Below are 20,782 nucleotides of genomic sequence, written 5' to 3' on the forward strand. Positions count from 1 at the left end.
TCTTCCTCCGAAGTCGTTCAGGGATGACTCACTCTGTGACATGAAACAGCTGGTTGGGTTCTTCCATGATGTCCCTTTGTGTTTGTTACTCTTATTTTCACAATTCTTTGGTTGCTGTTGGGACTTTATTACCCCTGACTTCCTTCTTGTCTTCAAACTTTGACTCAGGAGGGCCTGAGCACGTGCTCAAGTTTTTCCCTTTTATTTGAGTTTGATCTACTTCCTTACGTTTTAACTATGGTGGAGTGGAAAAAGCATGGGTTTTTCAGCCAAGTAAAGCTAGTTGCAGTCCTGGGGCTGCTACTCACCGGCTATATAACAGCATGCAGACAGTATCACCTCTGCTAGCCGCAATATACTCATCAGTAAACATGGGAACAATCAAACCTATTTTCCAGGATGTTACAAGAACTAAAGGTTAGGTGTGTAGATGTACCTTATACAGTATCTGGCGCAAAGTAAATGATAAGTGAGAATTTTCATTTCCTTCCTTCTACTAGAAAGAGAGTCTAGTTCTGTGGTCTGAAAGTCTGGTTAGTGTTGGTGTCCAGTGAAGAGCCAGTGGCAGTGAAATCTGCAGGTGGCCATGCCCCTGGGGGGTTCAGTGCCTTTGCCTCAGTATCTCCAGCTCCTAGCCAGGTGGCATATAGTTGTGCTTCAACAGATACCTATTGACTGAATGAATGAATAAATGGATAAAGGAACGAGTGGATACATTCCTCCAGAATGATAAAGGATTGGAGATGAATAACCAAGTTACGTCAAAGCAATCAAATAATTTGTCATATGTGACGCTTATTTCAAAAACGCTGTCTGCTCCCCGCACCTCTGACACTGCATGATGACAAGTCGGCAGTGGAGGTCCAGCACGCTAGCAGGGGGAGAGGCGGGCAGAGGTGGCCGAGGCCTGGGGGGATCAAGCGGTCCATAGAGCCAGAGCAGGTGGGCCGAGCAGATCCCGTGCCTGCAGGAGTAGGCTGTCAGGGCGATCAGGAGTCAGCAGGGATGGCCTGAAGAGGAGCTGCCCTGTAATTACTATTGTTTCAGCATAAATACATGTTGTTGTTGTTTTGTTCTGGCAGGTGACTGCCGTGTTTCTGGGCTGCAGTGACAGTTCTGACTGTGGAGGTATCTCTGAGGAGTGAGCTCAGATGACTAAGCTCGGCTTGGCGTCACCATGGCTTGCTGCGGCCGGCATCCCTGGCCTCCCAGCCCGTGTCCTGCCTCTGGCTGCGCCATCCCAGTCCCTTCACACCGCGGCCACAGCGACCTTTCCAGCCCCTATCAGATCTTATCAACCTCCCTGCCTCCCAGCCCCCACCCCTCTTTCCATGAGAAGCTGAACCCCACCGCCTCAGTGCTTGGCACCCAGCCCCTTGGTGACCCAGGCCCTGTGCAACAACACCGCACACTGGCTCTCCAGACACTCCAAGCCCACGCCCCTCATGGCCTCTGCGGCTCCCGGGGTCTGCAGAGCTCTTCCCGCCCGTCCTCACAGGGCTGGTCCTTCCTCCTCACTCAGCTCTCAGATCGGTTCATTCACCACAATGCCCTTCCCTGACTTTCTGGGCTAAAGGAGCTCTCTCCCGCCCCCTCTCTGTGCCTCTACATTCTTACTTCCTCCATATCCTTATGCCCACCGAAGATCACCTCATTTGTTTATTTTTTTAGTCTGTCTTTTGTTCATTTTCCCTTCCCCTGATGAAATACAGGGCTTAGGGGTTTACATCCAACTCATTCACTGCTCTGTCCCCAGCACAAAGTGGCCCTAATAGGTGCTCAATCATTATTTGTTCAGTGATTAATAAATAAAACCTGTCCCACTGAGAATAAGCTCGTGTGGCAGAATCCCTGCCAGCTTCTCGCCATTGTTCCTGCAAGGTGGAGAGGACAGTGTGTGGAGGAAGCTCCCACAGGCTGGCCAGCATTCTCCCTGGAACATAAGAGGCAATGACTCTGCACAGCACAGTGATTCCAGGAGCTCTTTAGGAATCCCTGAAACCATGAGGTGACCTGGAAGAGCTGGCAAACCCAGAAGCTGCTGATGATCCTACTGCCACAGAATCCTATTACAAGGCCTAGAAAATGACTTTGGTAATTGTCACCACCGTTGACGTGAACACCAATATGGATTCCCGCACTAGGCATCCCTCTCAGTTAAGAGTGATGGTGTTGTCCAGGAATAGTTCAGCAGCAATGAAAATGGACTCTGGGTATCTCAGTAAAATGGAAATTTACTAGAACGATATCAGAGGCTCATAGTTCCAGAAGGAGAAATGGACTGGCATGATTAAGCAAGGAAATGCAGGGCAGAGTAGATGAACCACATGAAGACCAGCCAAGAATGCTGCAGGGGCAGGAAACCCATCCCGTTTCCCAGGGACATTAGGTGGGACCCTGCCTTCTCTCTTCCATTCCTTTCAGGGTTGGGAAAGGGCAACCTTGTCTGAAGCAGGATGTCTGAGAATTTAGGAAGCAGTGCACTTTCCCCTGCCAGATCTGCCTGTTGAAAAATAGAGGTGACGGTCACATCTTTGTCACCCACCTCCAAAGGACCTGATCAAGACTGGGCCTTGCCAGGACCACAGGGGCATAGTGGCCCCAGCAAGTCTGGGCTAGGCCCATCCTGGCAGCCCAGCAGGTGTCAGAAAGTCACATGTCTTCAGGGACCAGCGGGTCGGGTACCCGAGTGAAGCCAGTTAGGTGAGAGACAACACAGGGATGCGGCCTGGGCCTGTGTGGAGATGGAGCCCACCTGAGACATCCCATCCTGAGCACACCTGTGATGTGACGTTCTTTAATGTCATGTGTTACCCTTCTCTAATGTACTGACAGAATGGATTCACTGGTGGATTTCCTAACTTTGAATCAACCTCTAGTGGTGTGAGGCAGCGAGCTCTTAACAGATTGTGAGAGCCAGTTGTTTAATTTTCAGGAATTTTCAAGCCAGTTGAGGTCATGGTGGTAGCTTAAAATTAACTATGCTTAAAATTAGTCTTAGTAGGAGTGTTTACACCACAGGAACTGACAAATGCTGCAAATCAGGCCTTTTTCCACTGTGCCACCAGGGAAGCCCCATAGCCCAGTGCTTCTTAATCACTGATATACATGCCATCACCTCTCTAGGTGAGTGAAATCCTGTTAAAATGCAGAATTTAGGACTTCCCTGGTGGCGCAGTGGTTAAGAATCCGCCTGCCAATGCAGGGGACATGGGTTCGAGCCCTGGTCTGGGAAGATCCCACATGCCGCGGAGCAACTAACACTGTGCACCACAACTGCTGAGCCGGTGCTCTAGAGCCCGCGGGCCACAACTACTGAGTCCACATGCCACAACTACTGAAACCCGTGGGCCTAGAACCCGTGCTCCGCAACAAGAGAAGCCACTGCAGTGAGAAGCCCGTGCACCGCAACAAAGAGTAGCCCCCGCTCACGGCAACTAGAGAAAGCCTGCACGTAGCAGCGAAGACCCAACTCAGCCAACAATAAATAAATAAATAAATAAATAAATTTTTTTAATGCCGAATTTAGTTTAGTAGGTGGGGATGGGGGCAAACAAGCTCCCAGGGATACTTATGCTGCTGGCCCATGGACCACACTTTGAGTAGCAAGGATTTGAATAACATGGTAATTATCTGTATTTTAAAGGTTAGATAAAATTCAATTATGCAATTTCATCCTGATGCCTTTTCAACATCAAATCTCATTACTTTTCTAATCTCTTCTATAATAACTGATTTATTTAAATTTTCCACCTTTTCCTATGTCAATTTTTGGTATTTTACATTTTGTGAGAAATCTTTTTTCTAGGTTTTCAAATTTGCTACCATAGAGTGACATTTAACTGTCTCTTTCATGATTTAAACTCTCCTGTATCGTAATTACAGCAATTCAAAATCAATAGTTTAAAAAATATTCATCCAATCAGCTTAACATCTGCAGGCTGACTGATCCTTGAGTTTCCAATTTGAGACCCTGCCAAAGACTCCCAATTACTCCAATCATTTCTCCAGTTTTTGAGTTGAGCTTTTAACGCTGTTAAGACATGCTACCAAAGAGGCAATTTCAGACACAGTTTCAGAGGTCAATTATGTTTAACACTATGTATTGATAATTCAATCACTTTATATACCGATGGGGAAACTGAGGCCCAGAGAGGCATATGACTTACACCTCTGATAGAAGCCCAATCAGGGGTAGAAGATACATCGCCTCTATGTCCTCAGAATAACTCCTACAGCTCAACAACTTAAGAACATCACCAAACGTGAATGATGTATAAGGCACCCAAGGCCTTTTATATTCAGACCACTTTTGTGATGTTCACACCTTTTTCCCATGGTCCCAAGGAGGAAGTGCTCTTATAAGAAACCAATGACTGGAACTCGTGTACCATTTGTGGGAATGTAAAATGGTACAGCCACTGTAAAAAACAATATGGTTCCTCAAAAACTTGAAAATATACCGTATGATCCAGCAATCCACTTCTGGGTGTATACCCAAAAGATGTGAAAGCTGAGTCTCAAAGAGATATTTGCAAACCCATGTTCATAGCAGCATTATTTACAACAGCTAAAACGTGGAAGTAACACAAGTGTCCATCAACAGATGAATGGATAAGCAAGACATAGCATATACATATAATGAAATATTATCCAGCCTTAAAAAGGAAGGAAATTCTGACATAAGTGCAACACAGAGGAAAGGGGGAAGAGTAGCTGTATGCAGAGCCCACAGGCATGCCTTCATTCGCCACTGACACATCAAGAGTGTGGCTGCCACTGCCCCGACCATTAAAATCACTTCCTCTCGGGAATTCCCTGGCGGTCCAGTGGTTGGGACTCCATGTTCCCACTGCCAAGGGCCTGGGTTCGATCCCTGACTGGGGAACTAAGATCCTGCAAGCTGCACAGCACAGGCGAAAAAAAAAAAATCACTGCCTCTCCTGTTGAGTAAAAAGCCAAAGCCCACCGGTTCATGCTACTGAAACTGCCACCAGAGCTGTGGAGCCTGTGGTCACCTAGCCCCCCAACTGCTGCCCCACCCCAGCACCCACCAGTGCAGAGCCCACAACCCCTTAGCACAGCTGCTGATGTCATAAACAGGAAGAACAAAGGTTTCTCCCTTCCTCCTGCGTTCCAATCAACCTCACACGGTTGCCCTGCACTCGCAGAACCTAACTGGCAAGGAACCCAGCTGGCAAGGAAGTTTGGGAAATGCACTTTCCAGGCGGCCAACCCTCGAGATACAGAGTAGACTGTGGAAAGGCAGGAACCAGGCAGAAGAGGCCCAGACAATATCCGGGTACAGCCACCAAGAGGAAGGGGTGAGGCAAGCATGTGGCAGCTGAAAGTCAAGTCCTGGGGTTCAAACGTGTCCCACCAAGAACCAACCAGCAGTGGAGGTATCACAAATTCCATCTGGCACAGTCCTTTTATCTGGTCTTCAGACAAAAATGACCTAGCCCAGAGGAGGTTCTCCTCTCCTGGTCTGGTCTCTGGGACAGCTGAAAATTGCTGAGCACACCCGGAGGGAGATCTCTGTAGGCTGAAGGTCTCCTATTAACGTAGAGGCAGTTGGCCTAGAAATGGAGGCTCGATTCATTCCAAGAGTCGTGTTCATCAGCTCAGGCTGCCAAAATGAAGCACCACAGACTGGGCAGCTTGAACAACAGACATCTATCGTTTCACAGTCTGGAGGCTGGAAGTCCAAGATGAAGGTGCCGGCAGTTTGGTTTCTCCTGAGGCCTCTCTCCCTGGCTTGCAGACGGCCGCCTTCTTGCTTTTCTCTTCAAACATATCCCCAGTGTCTCTTCCTCTTCTTATAAGGGCACCAGTCCTATTGGATTAGGGTCCCACCTTATGACCTCATTTAATCTTAATTAGCCCTTTCAAGGCCCTATCTCCAAATATAGTCATATCAGGGGCTAGGGCTTCAGTGCATGAATTGGGGTGGGGGTGGGGTGGGGTGGGAGACACAATTCAGTTCATAACAGGAGACAAGTGGATATTTGCAATTCTGAGAATAAAGAGAGACCTGGCTTTTAAGGCCTGGTCAGGAATATGCTGAGTCACCCCCTGCCCCCAATCACCTTACCCCACCATTAAATTTATTTTGTCCTTCCATTCATTTGTATCTCGAACATTAATTGAGTTTCAGCTGTGCCAGGCACTGTGCTGATACTGGAGACAGGGGTTTGCCATCTGGGAGACATCACAGTGCTTGGGGGTCAGAGGATCTGATGACAGAGATTCCAAGAAAGGCTTCTTAGAGAAGGTGACCCTGCCCAGCCCTGAAATATCCCATCAAGGAGGAGGAGGCTTGTTTAACCAGCAAGCCTCCAAAGGCTCCAAAGCATTCCTATTTGCCTAGACCCACCTGGGAGGGGAGCTTAGAGTTTGTGTTAAAAGTTTCTACTCAAACTGTGGGCCATGGATCAGTACTGGAATCACCTGGGAGCTTCTTATACAGCCACAGAATCTCAGAGCCCATCCCAGACTCACCGAATCAAAGCCCACAGCTTAACAAGATCCCTAGGGGATTTGTGTGACCATTAAAAACTGGGAAACACTGATCAAACACAATGCTGTTGTTTCACAGCTGGAGAAACCAAGGCCCAGAGAAAGGAAGTGATACTTTCATGATGATGACAGAGCATTTAGAACCAAAAAAGAGTCCCAAATCTAAGCCCCCAATCCCCAGCTTGCAAACGCCTTTCTTCCATGGACTGGCATGTCTGAGACATTCATATCACATAATGATGCTGATATTTCTACACAAGAAGCCCTAGAGGACTCACTAGGAGCTCTAACCAATCAGGTGAGCACTTGGGGACCCCAAAATTTTCCTCTGTTGACAGTGTTCTGCCTGCTGTTTGGGGAGGTTTGACTGATTTCTAGCAGGGTCCTACCATGTCTGTATTCTCCTGGGAGTTCACTATTCTCCCTGACCTTGTTGACACAATTGCTGCTGCTACACAGAGGAAATTAAGGGCGCCCCATAGCCTGCAATCCCAGGGACAGCCTCTGGCTGCAGCATGCTCCCATCTTCCATATTAAATGTGTGTGTGTTTCTCTCATTTCCTTGGTTCATTTCTTCATATGGTAGACACTGTTAATTGTCTGGGTCAGGGAATATCAATCCTTGAATTTGGTTGAAGGTGTTTTGAGACTCTTGGTGCCTCTATATACTTTGCAGGAGCAAATGCAAATACTTCTTGAAGGAAGGAACCTTCAATATAAGCCTCAAATAATTCAACAAGGCAAATTAACAAGGCAGGTTTGTTGATATCTTTGGGAATAGGAAACACCATCATGTGACATAGTCTTCCCAGAACTAAGTAGAACTTCTAACAAAAAAAAATGCAATAACGAAAATACATACCTACATACATACATACTAACCTCAATGGAAGCTTCACAGCAAAATAAATACAACTGAAGAAGGAATTAGAGAATTGGAAGACAGATCTGAAGAAATGATCCAGAGTGTCATTACAAGAGACAAAAAGATGGAAAATGTAGAAGAGACATAGAAAACATATTTTTAAAGCCTAACCATACGTTTTATCAGAGGCCTGAAAGGAGAAAGATGTAGTGAAGGTCTGACAAGGTGACCTTTATAGCACTGACTGAGCCAAGGTCCTGCTGAAAAGAAACAGGTGATCTCCATGCTTGTGTGCTTGTGTCTATAGGTGAATTCCTTCTCCTTGGAATCAGAGAAGCAGATCAAAGGGCTGAGTTCCACCTCTAGTCTCATACTTGGCTACAGCATTTCCCCTCCAGATGTCTTTTTATTTCTTTTGCATCTATTTCCAGTAGGTCCTTATTCTATGTGTGAACAAATTTTCAAATCCAGTGTCTATTTTGGATTTTACATGCATGGCAGACAAAGTCCCTAGGCAAAAAAATAAATATATAGTTCAGTGAATATGAAAGTGTTTTCTTTTTTCTGGCATTGCTGATGTTAGAGACACCTGGGACAGAAAACAAATCCTTTGGAGTCTGAGTGGCAGGCCTGCCCACCACCAATGATTGTGTGGTTTGTGTACCACATGAAAATACCTGCTAAGAGGATGGGAGCCTGGAAAACAGCCACAGCTCTGCTTGCCAAGCTGTGTGCCCTAGCAAGGAGCTCTGTCTGCCAGAGGGCACCTTCTACACAAAGGTACTACCCCAAGCTACACTCTAGCTGAATTTGCCCAGATAAATACTCATTCATTAATGGGGTTCCACCAAACTGTCCACTGAAGAAGTGTCTAATAAAAGATGAATTCATTCTCAGTTACCTCAAAGGCCTGCCAAAGCTAGGTAGCCATGTGTATGTGTGTGTGTGTGTGTGTGTGTGTGTGTGTGTGTGTGTGTGTGTGTGTGTAAGAGCATGGCTTGTAGAGTAACTAATTGCCCAGATTACCTGGTACTGAGAGTCCTGTGATATAGGACTGTGATGCTAAAGCCAGGACAGCCCTGGCAAACAGGCATCGCTGGTCACCCTACTTTGGGGAATGTCCTCAAGTTGGGCACCTTTGGACTGTCATTACATGAAGGACTGAAATTCCTGGTATTTCCCCTTTCTCTTCCCCTGTGGTTCCCTTGCCTTGTGCCAACCCTTATGTTTAAAGGGCATAGACCATGTCACAGTGGGCAGAAGTCTTCCCCTTCAAAGTATGGCTCTAGTGGGGATGTTCCAGTGTCAACTCCTCAGACATCTTGGCTGACTTAGAAGGTCACTTCTTTTCTCCCCACCCCTCTGTCCCAAAGGTACTGGCTTGACTTCTACTCATTTCCTCTTATTCTTATTGCACCATTCTGTTCTTTTTTCCTAACTCTACCCTGCATGCCCTCAGAGCACTATTTCTCTGCTCTTTGGATCACTGAATACAAAGGCTCCTTTCCTAATCTGACCCCCAAGTCTACCTCTGAGCTCCTGGTTATTTTATTTAATTGCCTTCCTCCCCTCCCTGATTATAAAAGTATATATGTATATATACACACACACACACACACACACACACACACACACACATATATATATTTGTTGTAAAATATTGAGAGTACAGAAAAGTAGTAACATTTTATGGTACTGAATTTCTTACCAGCATTTTTTCTATGAATATTTTTACATAGTTCAGAACAGACTGTATAATTTTATATTTGGATTTTCTTTTTTTAACTTAACATTACGACATGAACATTCTATTAAAATCCTAAAAACATTTTCCTATGAGAGTCACATCAGCAAGATAGAAGACTAGGAAGTTACAGGCCCTCCTTCCCCCACAGAGACACCTACAAAATATGAAACAGAATACCTCTGTGAGAACTCTAGAGACCAGCTGAGAAGCTACAACACCCAGGTCACTGTAAAACCAAGAAGGGATTCCAGCAAAAGGGGATGCTAGAATATATGAAGAACTCCTATAACTCAACAACAAAAAAGTCAAATAACCCAATTAAAATTGGGTAAAGACTAGAAGAGGCATTTTCCCAAAAGTGATATATAAATGGCCAATAAGCATAGGAAAAAATATTCAACTTCACTAATCATCAGAAAAATATAAATCAAAATCAAAATGAGATATCACCTCACATCCATTAGGACAGCTACTATCAAAAATACACAAAATAACAAGTGTTGCCAAGGATATGGAGAAATTGGAATCCTTGTTCCAACTGGTGGGATTGTAAAATGTTTCAACTACTGAGTTCCAAATCAATATAGCAGAGTAGGAAGATTATGCGCTCACCTCCTCCCACAGACACACCAAAACTACAACTACATATAGAACAACTATTTCTGAGAATGACCCAAAGATGAGCAGAACAGATTTCCTATGACTAAGAATATAAAGAAAAGGCTACACAGAGATGGGTAAGCAGAGCAGAGATGCTGTCTAGTCAGCACCCACACCCCTGGTGCAGCAACCTACAAGCAGGAGGTATATCACAACCATGGAGTTCCCTGCTGAGGAGCAAGGGGTTCAAGCCCAACACTGGGCTGTTCAACCTGAGGGACCTACACTGGGAAGATGAGTCCCCATAATGTCTGGCTTTGAAAACCAGCAGGGCTTACATCTGGGACAGCAGAGGGCATTGGGAAATTGATACTCCACTCTTGAAAGACTTGTGTACAAACTCACTGGCCTTATGTCACAGTGCAGAGGCAGCAGCTTGAAAAGCACCTGGGTCATACAAGAAAAAGATTCATTGACTGATCTTAGGATGTGTGTTGTAGAGGTAGGGATCTGGTGGAACTTTCTCCAGTGATGGAAGTGCTGGCAGACACCATTTTTTAACTTTAATTTATTTAAATTTACAAAGCCACGTGTGCCTATGGTATTGGACAACAGTTCTACAGTGTGGGTGGCAAACGAAAAAAGTAAATGAATAAAGGAACAAGATAATTTCCGATAGTTATCACTTACCAGGGCAGTGATGATGTTACTGAAGATGGAGTGACTGAGAGTGACTTTGGGAACAGCTTAGGCTGGATGGTCAGAGAAGACCCCTCAATGGAGGTAATGTCTGAGTTGACATCTGAGTTACAAGGAGCCAGGCATTTGGCCATCTGAGGGAAGAGGATCCCTGCTGCAGAGAACAGCAGAAGCAAAGACCTACAAGTGGAAATGAGCTTGGTGTATTTGAGGAAGAGAAGTCCTATGAGGCTGGATCAGAGCGGCAGTGAGTAAGTACTAAAGGAAGGTAGCTGTGCTACTCCTGATGTCAAGAAAAGGCTGAGGCTTTATAATCAACTTATCAGTGAACATCCACACCCATGCTCCCCCCGCCCTCCCCGCCTCCAACCCAGGAGTCCTGCAGGCCTTTTCCGACACCATTTTTTAAAACTGGTTTTCCACATAACTGGGCCAGTGCTGGCAGGCGCCGTATCTATCACTCTCCATCAGTCTAGCTAAAACCATGCACCTCACCCCAGTGATCCCGAGGACCTGTCCCACCTAAAGCAGCTCCCACCTCACCACACCTGGTGGGTGGCCCCAGCTGAAACCAGGCCCCTCCAAAGTGGCTTCTGCTCTGGGGGCCAGCCCTGCACACCAGCACGCTCACATCAATTGTGGCCCAACCACAACAGGAGGGCACATGCAGCCCACACAGGGAATACCACTGGAGCACCTGGCTCTGGTGACTGGGGTGGCGGTGAGGAGGGTTGTGCCACTGAACTCCACAGGGCACTTTCTATGTAAAGCCATTCTTTCAAGACCAGGAGATACAGCTGATATACCTGATACATAGAAACAAACACAGAAAGTTAGGCAAAATGAGGAGATGAAAAATACCTTCTGAAAGAAAGAACAAGACAAAACCTCAGAAAAAGAGCTAAACAAAACAGAGATAAACAACTTACCAGATAAAGAGTTCAAAATAATAGTCACAAATATGCTTACCAAATTGGGAGAAGAACGGACGAACTCAGTGAGAGCTTCAACAAAGACATAAAAATATAAAAAAGAACTAGTCAGAACTGAAGCATATAATAACTGAAATGAAAAACACACGGGAGGGAATCAACAGCAGTTTAGAGCAGCAGTCCCCAAACTTTTGGGCAGCAGGGACCAGTATCAGGGAAGACAATTTTTCCATGGATGGGGTGGGGAGGGATGGTTCAGGCAGTAATGCGAGCGATGGGGAGCAGCAGATGAAGCTTTGCTCGCTCGCCCACCACTCACCTCCTGCTGTGTGGCCCAGTTCCTAACAGGCTGTGGATGGCCCGGGGGTTGGGGACCCCTGGTTTAGAGGATGCAGAGGAATGAATCAGCAATCTGGAAGACAGGGTAATGGAAATCACCCAATTGGAACAGAAAAAAGAAAAAAGACTTTAAAAAAATGAGGATAGTTTAAGGGATCTCTGGGAAAACATCAAGCATACTAACATTCACAGTATAGGGATCCCAGAGGAGAAGAGAGAGACAGAAAGGGACAGAAAACCTATCTGAAGAAATAATGGCTGAAAATTTCTCTAAACTGGGGAAGGAAACACATCCAAGTCCAGGGATGAAACAAAATGAACTGGTTCAAACAAAATGAACCGAAAGATCCACACCGAGACATATTATAATTAAAATGTCAAAGGTTAAAAATAAAGGGAGAATCTTAAAAGCAGTAAGAGAAAAACTAGTTACATACAAGGGAATACCCAAAAGACTATCAACTAATTTTTCAGTAGAGACTTTATAGGCCAGAAGGGACTGGAATGATATATTTAAAGTGGTGAAAGGAAACACCTACAACCAAGAGTACTCTACCTGGCAAGGTTATGATTCAGATTTGAAGGAGAGATTTAGAGTTTCCCAGATGAGCAAAAGCTAAAGGAGTTCATCACCACTAAACCAGTCTTACAAAAAAAAATGTTAAAGGGACTTATTTAAACAGAAAACAAAGGCCAAAACTAGAAACAAGAAAATTATGAAAGAAAAAAAATCTCACTGGTAAAGGCAAACATATAGAAAAGGTAGTGGATCAACTACCTATAAAGCTAGTATGAAGGTTAAAGGACAAAGGTAGTAAAATCATGTCTAAAATAATCAGTTAAGTGATATACAAAATAAAAAGATATAAGTATGACATTAAAACATAAAATGTGATGGGGAGGGTAGTAAAAATGTAGTGCTTTTAGGATGCACTCAAACTTAAGTGACCATCAACTTTAAAAAGACTGCTGTGTACACAGATTGTTATATATGAACCTCATGGTAACCACAAACCAAAAGTGTACAACAGACACGTAGGAAAAGAGAAATGAATGCAAACATACCACTAAAGATAGTCATTATATCACAAGGGAAGAGAGCAAAAGAAGAAGAAAGGAACAAAAAATAGCTACAAAAACAACCCTAAAACAATGAATAAAATGACAAATAAGTACATGCTTATCAATAGTAACTTTAAATGTAAATGGACTAAATGCTCCAATCAAAAGACATCAGGTAGCTGAATGAGTAAAAAACAAGACCCATATACATGCTGCCTATAAGAGACTCACTTCAGATCTCACACAGAGACTGAAAATGAAGGGAAGGAAAAAGATATTCTATGCAAATAGAAACAAAAGGGCAGCTAGGGTAGCAATACTTACATCAGACAAAATAAACTCTAAAACAAAGACTTTAACAAGAAAAAAAGGAGGGCATTACAAAGTGATAAAACAATCAACCCAACAAGAGGCTATAACATTTGTAAATATCTATGCACCCAACATAGGAGCACCTAGATACAAAAAGCAAATATTAACAGACATAAAGGGAGAAACAGAGAGCAATATAATAATAGTATGGAACTTTAACACCCACTTAAATCAAAGACTAGATCATCCAGGTGGAAAATCAATAAGGAAACATTGGTCTTACATGGTGCATTAGACCAGATGAACTTAATAGATATCTACAGAACATTCCACCAGAAAACAATAGAATACACATTCTTTTCAAGTGCACATGGAACGTTCTCCAGGATAGATCACATGACAGGCTACAAAACAAGTTTTAGAGAATTTAAGAAGACTGAAATCACATCAAGGATCTTTTCTGACCACAATGGTATGACATTAGAAATCAACTACAAGGAAAAAATTGCAACTTGCCCAACACATATAGGCTAAACAAAATACTTCTGAACAACCAATGGGTCAACAAAAATCAAAGAGAAATCAAAAAATACCTTGAGACAAATGAAAATGGAAACACAACGTTCCAAAATTTATGGGACACAGCAAAAGCAGTTCTAAAAGGGAGGTTTATAGTGATACAGATCTCCAACAGGAAACAAGAAAAACCTCAAATAAACAATCTAACCTAAAGGAACTAGAAAAAGAAGAACAAATATAGCCCAAAGTTAACAGATGGAAGGAAATAATAAAGATCAGAATGGAAATAAATGAAATAGAGACTGAAAAAGAAAATAAAAGACCAATGAAACTAAGAGCTGGTTCTTTGAGAAAATAAAATTGATAAACCTTTGGCTAGACTCATCAAGAAAAAAAGAGAAAGGACTCAAATAAATAAGATCAGCAATGAAAGACAAGTTACAACTGACACCACAGAGATATTATGTATCATAGGAGGTTAATACAAACAATTACACCCCAACAAATTGGACAATCTAGAAGAAATGGATAAATTCCTAGAAACATACACTCTTCCAAGACTGAATAAAGAAGAATTAGAAAATCTGAACAGACTGACCACTAGTAATGAAACTGAATCAGTAATTTTAAAATTCCCAAAAACAAAGGTCCAGGACCAGATGGCTTTACAGGTGAATTCTACCAAACTTTTAAAGGAGTTAATACCTATTCTTTGCAAACTACAGTTGACCCTTGAACAACGCAGGTTTGAACTGCATGGGTCCACTTATATGAAGATATTTTTCAATAGTAAACACTACAGTACTACATGGCCTGTGTTTGGGTGAATTCACGTATGTGGAGGAGCCCTGAATATGCAGGGCCGACTATAAGTTATATGTGAATTAACCCCCATATTGTTCAAGGGTCAACTGTATTCCAAAAAACTGAAGAGGAAGGAATGCTTCCAAACTCATGTTACAGGGCCAGCATCACCCTGATACCAAAACCAGATAGACACTACCAAAAAAAAAATTTATAGGCCAAAATCCCTGATGAACATATATGCAAAAATACTCAAGAAAATATTAGCAAATCAAATTCAACAATAAAGTAAAAGAATCGCACATCATGATCAAGTAGGATTTATTCCAGAGATGCAAGGATGGTTCAATATCCACAAATCAATCAACGTGATACCCACATTGATAAAATGAAAGATAAAAATCACTTGATCAACTCAATAGATGCAGAAAAAGCATGTGACAAAATTCAACACCCATTTATGGTAAAAACTCTCAACAAAGGGGGTATAGAGGGAACACACCTCAACATAATAAAGGCCATATATACAAATCTATGGCTAACATCATACTCAACAGTGAAATGCTAAAAGCTTTTTCTCTAAGATCAGGAACAAGATAAGAATACCCGTTCTTGCCACTTTTATGCAACATAGTATTGGAAGTCCTAGCAAGAGCAATCAGATAAGAAAAAAAAAAGGATAAAAAGCATCCAAATTAGAAAAGAAATAAAACTGTCACTATACTGATGGCATGATATGATATATAGAAAACCCTAAAGACTCCCCAAAAAACTATTAGAATAAATGAATTCAGTAAAGCTGTAGGATATAAAATCAATGTACAGAACTCTGTTGTATCTCTACATACTAATAATGAAATGTCAGAGAAATTGAGAAAACAATCCTATTTATAACTGCATCAAAAAGAATGAAATACCTAGGGATAAATTTAACCAAGGAGGTGAAGGACCTGTGCTTGGAAAATGATAAGACATTGATGAAAGAAATTGAAGATGACACAAATAAATGGAAAGACATACTGTACTCATGGATTGGAAGAATTAATATTGTTAAAATGTCCAAACTACCCAAGTCAATCTTGTCCAAACTACCCAGTGCAATCCCTATCAATATACCAATGACATTTTTCACAGAAGTAGAACAAATAATCCTAAAATTTGTATGGAACTACAAAAGACCCTGAATAGCCAAAGCAATCTTAAGGATGAACAAAACTGGGTATATCATGCTCATTGATTTCAAACTATACTACAAAGCTATAGTAATCAAAACTATGGTACCAGCACAAAAAGACATAGATCAATGGAACACAATAGACAGCTCAGAAACAAACCCACATGTACATGGTCAATTAATTTACAACAGAGGGGGAGGGAAGAGATGGTCTTTTTAATAAATGATGCTGGGAAAACTAGACAGCTACATGCAAAAAAAAAAGAAAAGTAAAGAAAAAAACTGTACCACTATCTTACACCATATACAAAAATAAACTCAAAATGGATTAAAGACTTAAATGTAAGACTTGAAATCATAAAACTCCTGGAAGAAAACATAGCCATTATGGTCTTTTTTTTTTTTTTTTTTTTTGCGGTACGCGGGCCTCTCACTGTTGTGGCCTCTCCCATCGCGGAGCACAGGCTCCGGACGCGCAGGCGCAGCGGCCATGGCTCACGGGCCCAGCCGCTCCGCGGCATGTGGGATCCTCCCGGACCGGGGCACGAACCCGTGTCCCCTGCATCGGCAGGCGGATTCTCAACCACTGCGCCACCAGGGAAGCCCCATTATGGTCTTTGACATTGGTCTTGGCAATATTTTTTTGGATTTGTCTCCTCAGGCAAGTGGAACAAAAACAAAGATAAACAAATGGGACTACATCAAACTAAAAAGCTTTTGCACAAGATGGCCAACAAACACATGAAAAGATGCTCAACAGGGAAATGCAAATCAAAAACCACAAGGAGATATCACCTCACACCTGTCAGAATGTTATCTGTTATTCTATTATCAAAAAGACAAATACATGTTGTCAGGATGTGGAGAAAAGGGAAACCACATGCACTGTTGGTGGGAATGTAAATTGGTGCAGCCACTATGGAAGACAGTATGGAGGTTCCTCAAAAAACTAAAAATAGAACTACCATATAATCCAGCAGTTTCACTTCTGGGTATTTATCTGAAAAGAATGAAAACACTAATTCAAAAAGATATATACACTCCTTCATTCATTGCAGCATTATTTACAATAGCCAAGATATGGAAGCAACTTAAATGTCCATTCATAGATGAATGGATAAAGATGTGGTATATACAGTTGACCATTGAAAAACATGGGTTTGAACTGCATGGGTCCACTTATACACAATTTTTTTTCAATAAATAACTACTATAGTACTACATAATATGCAGTTGGTTGAATTTGTGGATTCACCTGTGGATTGAACTGTGGATACAGAGGGCCAACTCAAAAGTTATACATAGATTTTCAACTGCACAGAGGGGTGGTACCTGTAACCCCTGGGGTTGTTCAAGGGTCAACTGTATACACAAGGGTATATTACTCAGCCATAAAAAAAAATGAAATCTTGCCATTTGTGACAACATGGATGGATTTAGTATTATTCTAAGTGAAATAAGTCAGACAGAGAAAGACAAATACTGTATGATTTCACTTATATGTGGAATCTAAAAAACAAAAGAAACAAACAAGCACAACAAAACAGAAACAGGCTCATAGATACAGAGAACAAACTGGTGGTGGCCAGAGGGGAGCAGGTGGGGAGTTGGGCAAAATTGGTGAAGAGGATTAAGAGGTACAAACTTCTACTTATAAGATAAATAAGTTATGGGGATGTAATGTACGGCATAGGGAATATAGTCAATAATATTGTAATAACTTTTTAGGGTGGCAGACACATAAGTCTAATGACTTATCGTGGTGATCGATTTGTATTGCATATAACTGTCAAACCACTATGCTGTCCACCTGGAACTAACAAAATATTGTATGTCACCTATACTTCAATAAAAAGGTGGGGGGAATGGTACAATTACTATGGAAAATAGCATTAAGATTCCTCAAAAAATTAAAAATAGAACTATTATATGATCCAGCCATGCTATTTCTGGGTTTATAGCCAAAAGAATTGGAAGCAGGGTCTCACAGAAATATTTGTACACCCATGTTCATTGCAGCATTATTCACAATAAGCAAAAGGCAGAAGCAACCCAAATATCTATTGATGGATGAACAGAGTGTAGTATATACGTAAAATGGAATTTTATTCAGCCTTAAGAAGGAAGGAAATTCTGTCACATGCTACAACATGGATGAAGCTTGAGGGCACTATGCTAAGTCAAATAAGCCAGTCACAAAAAGACAAAACTTGCACGATTCCACTCAACTGAGGCATCTAAAGTATTCAAATTCATAGAAACAGAAATTAGAATACCAGGCTGGGGAAAGGGAAATGTTATTTAATGGGTAGAGAGTTTCAGTTTTGCAAGATGAAGCTCTGTTTCACGACAATGTGAACATAGTTAACACTATTGAACTGTACACTTAAAAATGGTTAAGAAGGTAAATTTTATGTTATGTGGGTTTTTTTACAGTTAAAAAAAAAACACAACTTTTTCCTAGATTCGGTGTTCATTGACTATATTCTAGTTCAGTGTATGATGCACCTGAGTTGGCTTGAACACTTTTCTACTAGTCATTCAGACCAAGGGTCAACAAACTTTTTCTTAAAGGACCAGACAGTAAGGATTTAGGCTTTGCTGGCCATAGTCTCTGCTGTTATAGCAGGAAAGGAGACATAAATGATATGTACTTGGGGGTGGCTGTGCTTCAGCACAACTCCATCTACAAAAGTAGGAGGAGGGCTCGATTTGACCAATAGGCCATCATTTGTTAAGCCCTGGTTTAGACTGTTTCTAATATTTGGTATTATAAAAATGCTGCTAATGAACATCTTTGTGAAAAAGTCCACATATACACATATGTATACTTTCCTAAGAGAAGCTACTATATATATACATATATATATGCTAATAAATATATATAAGCTTCTCTCTTAGGCAAGAATACTAAGAATGAAGTTAATGGAAAAAAAGTATGGCTATTTCTAACGTCCTTGATGCATACATTGGGATACGACTTGAAGCAGCTCTCTGAATAGCTACCCGATTCTGATTCAGCAACACCTTGGACTCTGTCAAGGCAATACCTGGAATGAACCTTTCTTAAGTTCGAAGCACATACCACCAGTTCAGCTCCCCTGAGTTGCCTCCGCCCCTCCAGATCTGTCAGGCCCTTTACCCTTGGCAACCATGCCAATCTACTCCCTGCTCAAATTGTCCACCAGTCTGTGTGCTACCTTTTCCTTCCCGACCCAACTGACTAATTAGACTACATGTACAGACTAAGCACATGTACTTATTTCAGCTCCTTCTGGAAACCCCACTAAAATGACAACAAAAAGATTCTTTACTGCACAAAACCATAAAGTGATGATAAAATGTGGGAGGCTTGAACACAGGAGGATGAATAGCAGCTGACTTGTAGATGAGAAGTTGAACCTTAAGCCCATAGTGAGGAAAGACAAGGAGCAACTCAGTTTGCATTGAGAACTCCCAAAGGCTCTGTAGCCCAGGACTTGGTGGCACCAGCAATTTCTAGAAGTGTGGGTGCAGATGGGACTAAAAACAGGAGAACTGGTTGAAAATCATTAAAGAGCATCTATACTCCCAACCCCCTCCCAATGCACACAGAGCCAGACAACTGTAGGTCCCCAACCCCACAAGACTAGTGGCTAAAAACAAGTCTCTGGATAACAGCATACCAGGCAACCGTAAGGATGGGGCACTGTTCTGAAGGTAGTACTAAAGATTTTCACAGTGAACTAGGAGAAAGCTTACATGCCAAACACTGAGATTTTCCCCACCCCTCACTGGCTTGGCTCCCAGATCACGGGTAGCTAGGATGGTATCTTCCAGGCAGGGGCTGGAAGATTATTTTCTGGAGAGATCTAAAGATATCAAAATGTGGGTTATAAAAAGCAACAGGCAGATTGCCATACAGAGAAGCCCACATTGACAACTCTGATGCTCAGAGTTCTAACCAGCTTTTAGCTCCCCATTTAAAAATATGAATGGAAAACCAAGGATCACCACAAACCTGAGGACAGCCCCTAACAATAAAGGTTTAGACCAAAACAGGAAAAAAAAAAAAAAAAAAAAAAAGGAAATGGAGTGTGATGACTGGGCCTCAGAATACCCAGATAGGTTAAACATCATTTCTGAGTGTGTCTGTGAGGCTGTTTCTGGATGAGGTTAATGTTTGAATCAGTAGACTGAGTAAAGCAGATTGCCCTCCCCAGTGTGGGTGGGCCTCATTCAATCTGTTGAAGGCCTGAATAGAATAAAAGGCTGAGTAAAAAAGAATTTTTCTCTCTGCCTGTCTTTGACCTGGGACATTGCTCTTCTCCTGCTTTCAGACTCAGATTCAGGCTTGAACTTAAACCATCAACGCTCTTGCTTCTTAGGCCATCAGACTTGGACTGGAACTATACTGTCTGCTCCCCTGAGCCTCCAGCTTGATAACTGTAGATCCTGGACTTCTCAGCCTCCATAACTGTGTGAGCCAATTCCTTATAGTAAACCAATCCTGTGTGAGCCAATTCCTTATAGTAAACCAATCTCTCTCTCTCTCTCTCCTTATTTATTTACATATTTATTTTTAAATTACCCATCTCTTTGCTTTTTTGTGAATTTCTCTATTCCCCTTCTGTTTTTTCCTAAATGTCAGACACTTATTTGTTTTGCTAACAGTTTACATTATCCTTAATATATCCCCAAATCCAACCATTTGTCTGTCTATTAAATGTCTTCACTTGGTTGAGTGGATAAAGAACTTGAACATCTAACTGTGTGGATAAAATCAAATAACAAAACCATAATAAAAAGCTGACTAAGGAAAAAATATACAATTATGTATTTATGTTATATAATTATATAATGTATACATATATTATTATACATACAATATATCTTATATATAATTATATATATTGGTTCTGTTTCTCTGGAGAATCCAGACTGATAGGGAGACTACATAGGGAGATGAAAACTAAACCACATCTCTAAGGAGAAAAATTAGAATCAAAACTTATTTTTTCCTAATGACAAAAATTAAATATTAAAGAATGTGATTTTGTCAAATATGGTTGAGTTTTGGAGGGCCACAATTTACTGTAATATCTGATATTTTTTGCCAACCCCCATAGAACCGATTTTTGCCCATCTGGGGGACAACTTTGCCCCTGTGGAAAGTATATGCCTTAGATCAGAGAAGACATTGCTTCCATGAAACATGATTAAATTGCTAT

The sequence above is a fragment of the Kogia breviceps genome, chromosome 5, assembly GCF_026419965.1.
Source record: "Kogia breviceps isolate mKogBre1 chromosome 5, mKogBre1 haplotype 1, whole genome shotgun sequence".
NCBI lineage: Eukaryota > Metazoa > Chordata > Mammalia > Artiodactyla > Physeteridae > Kogia > Kogia breviceps.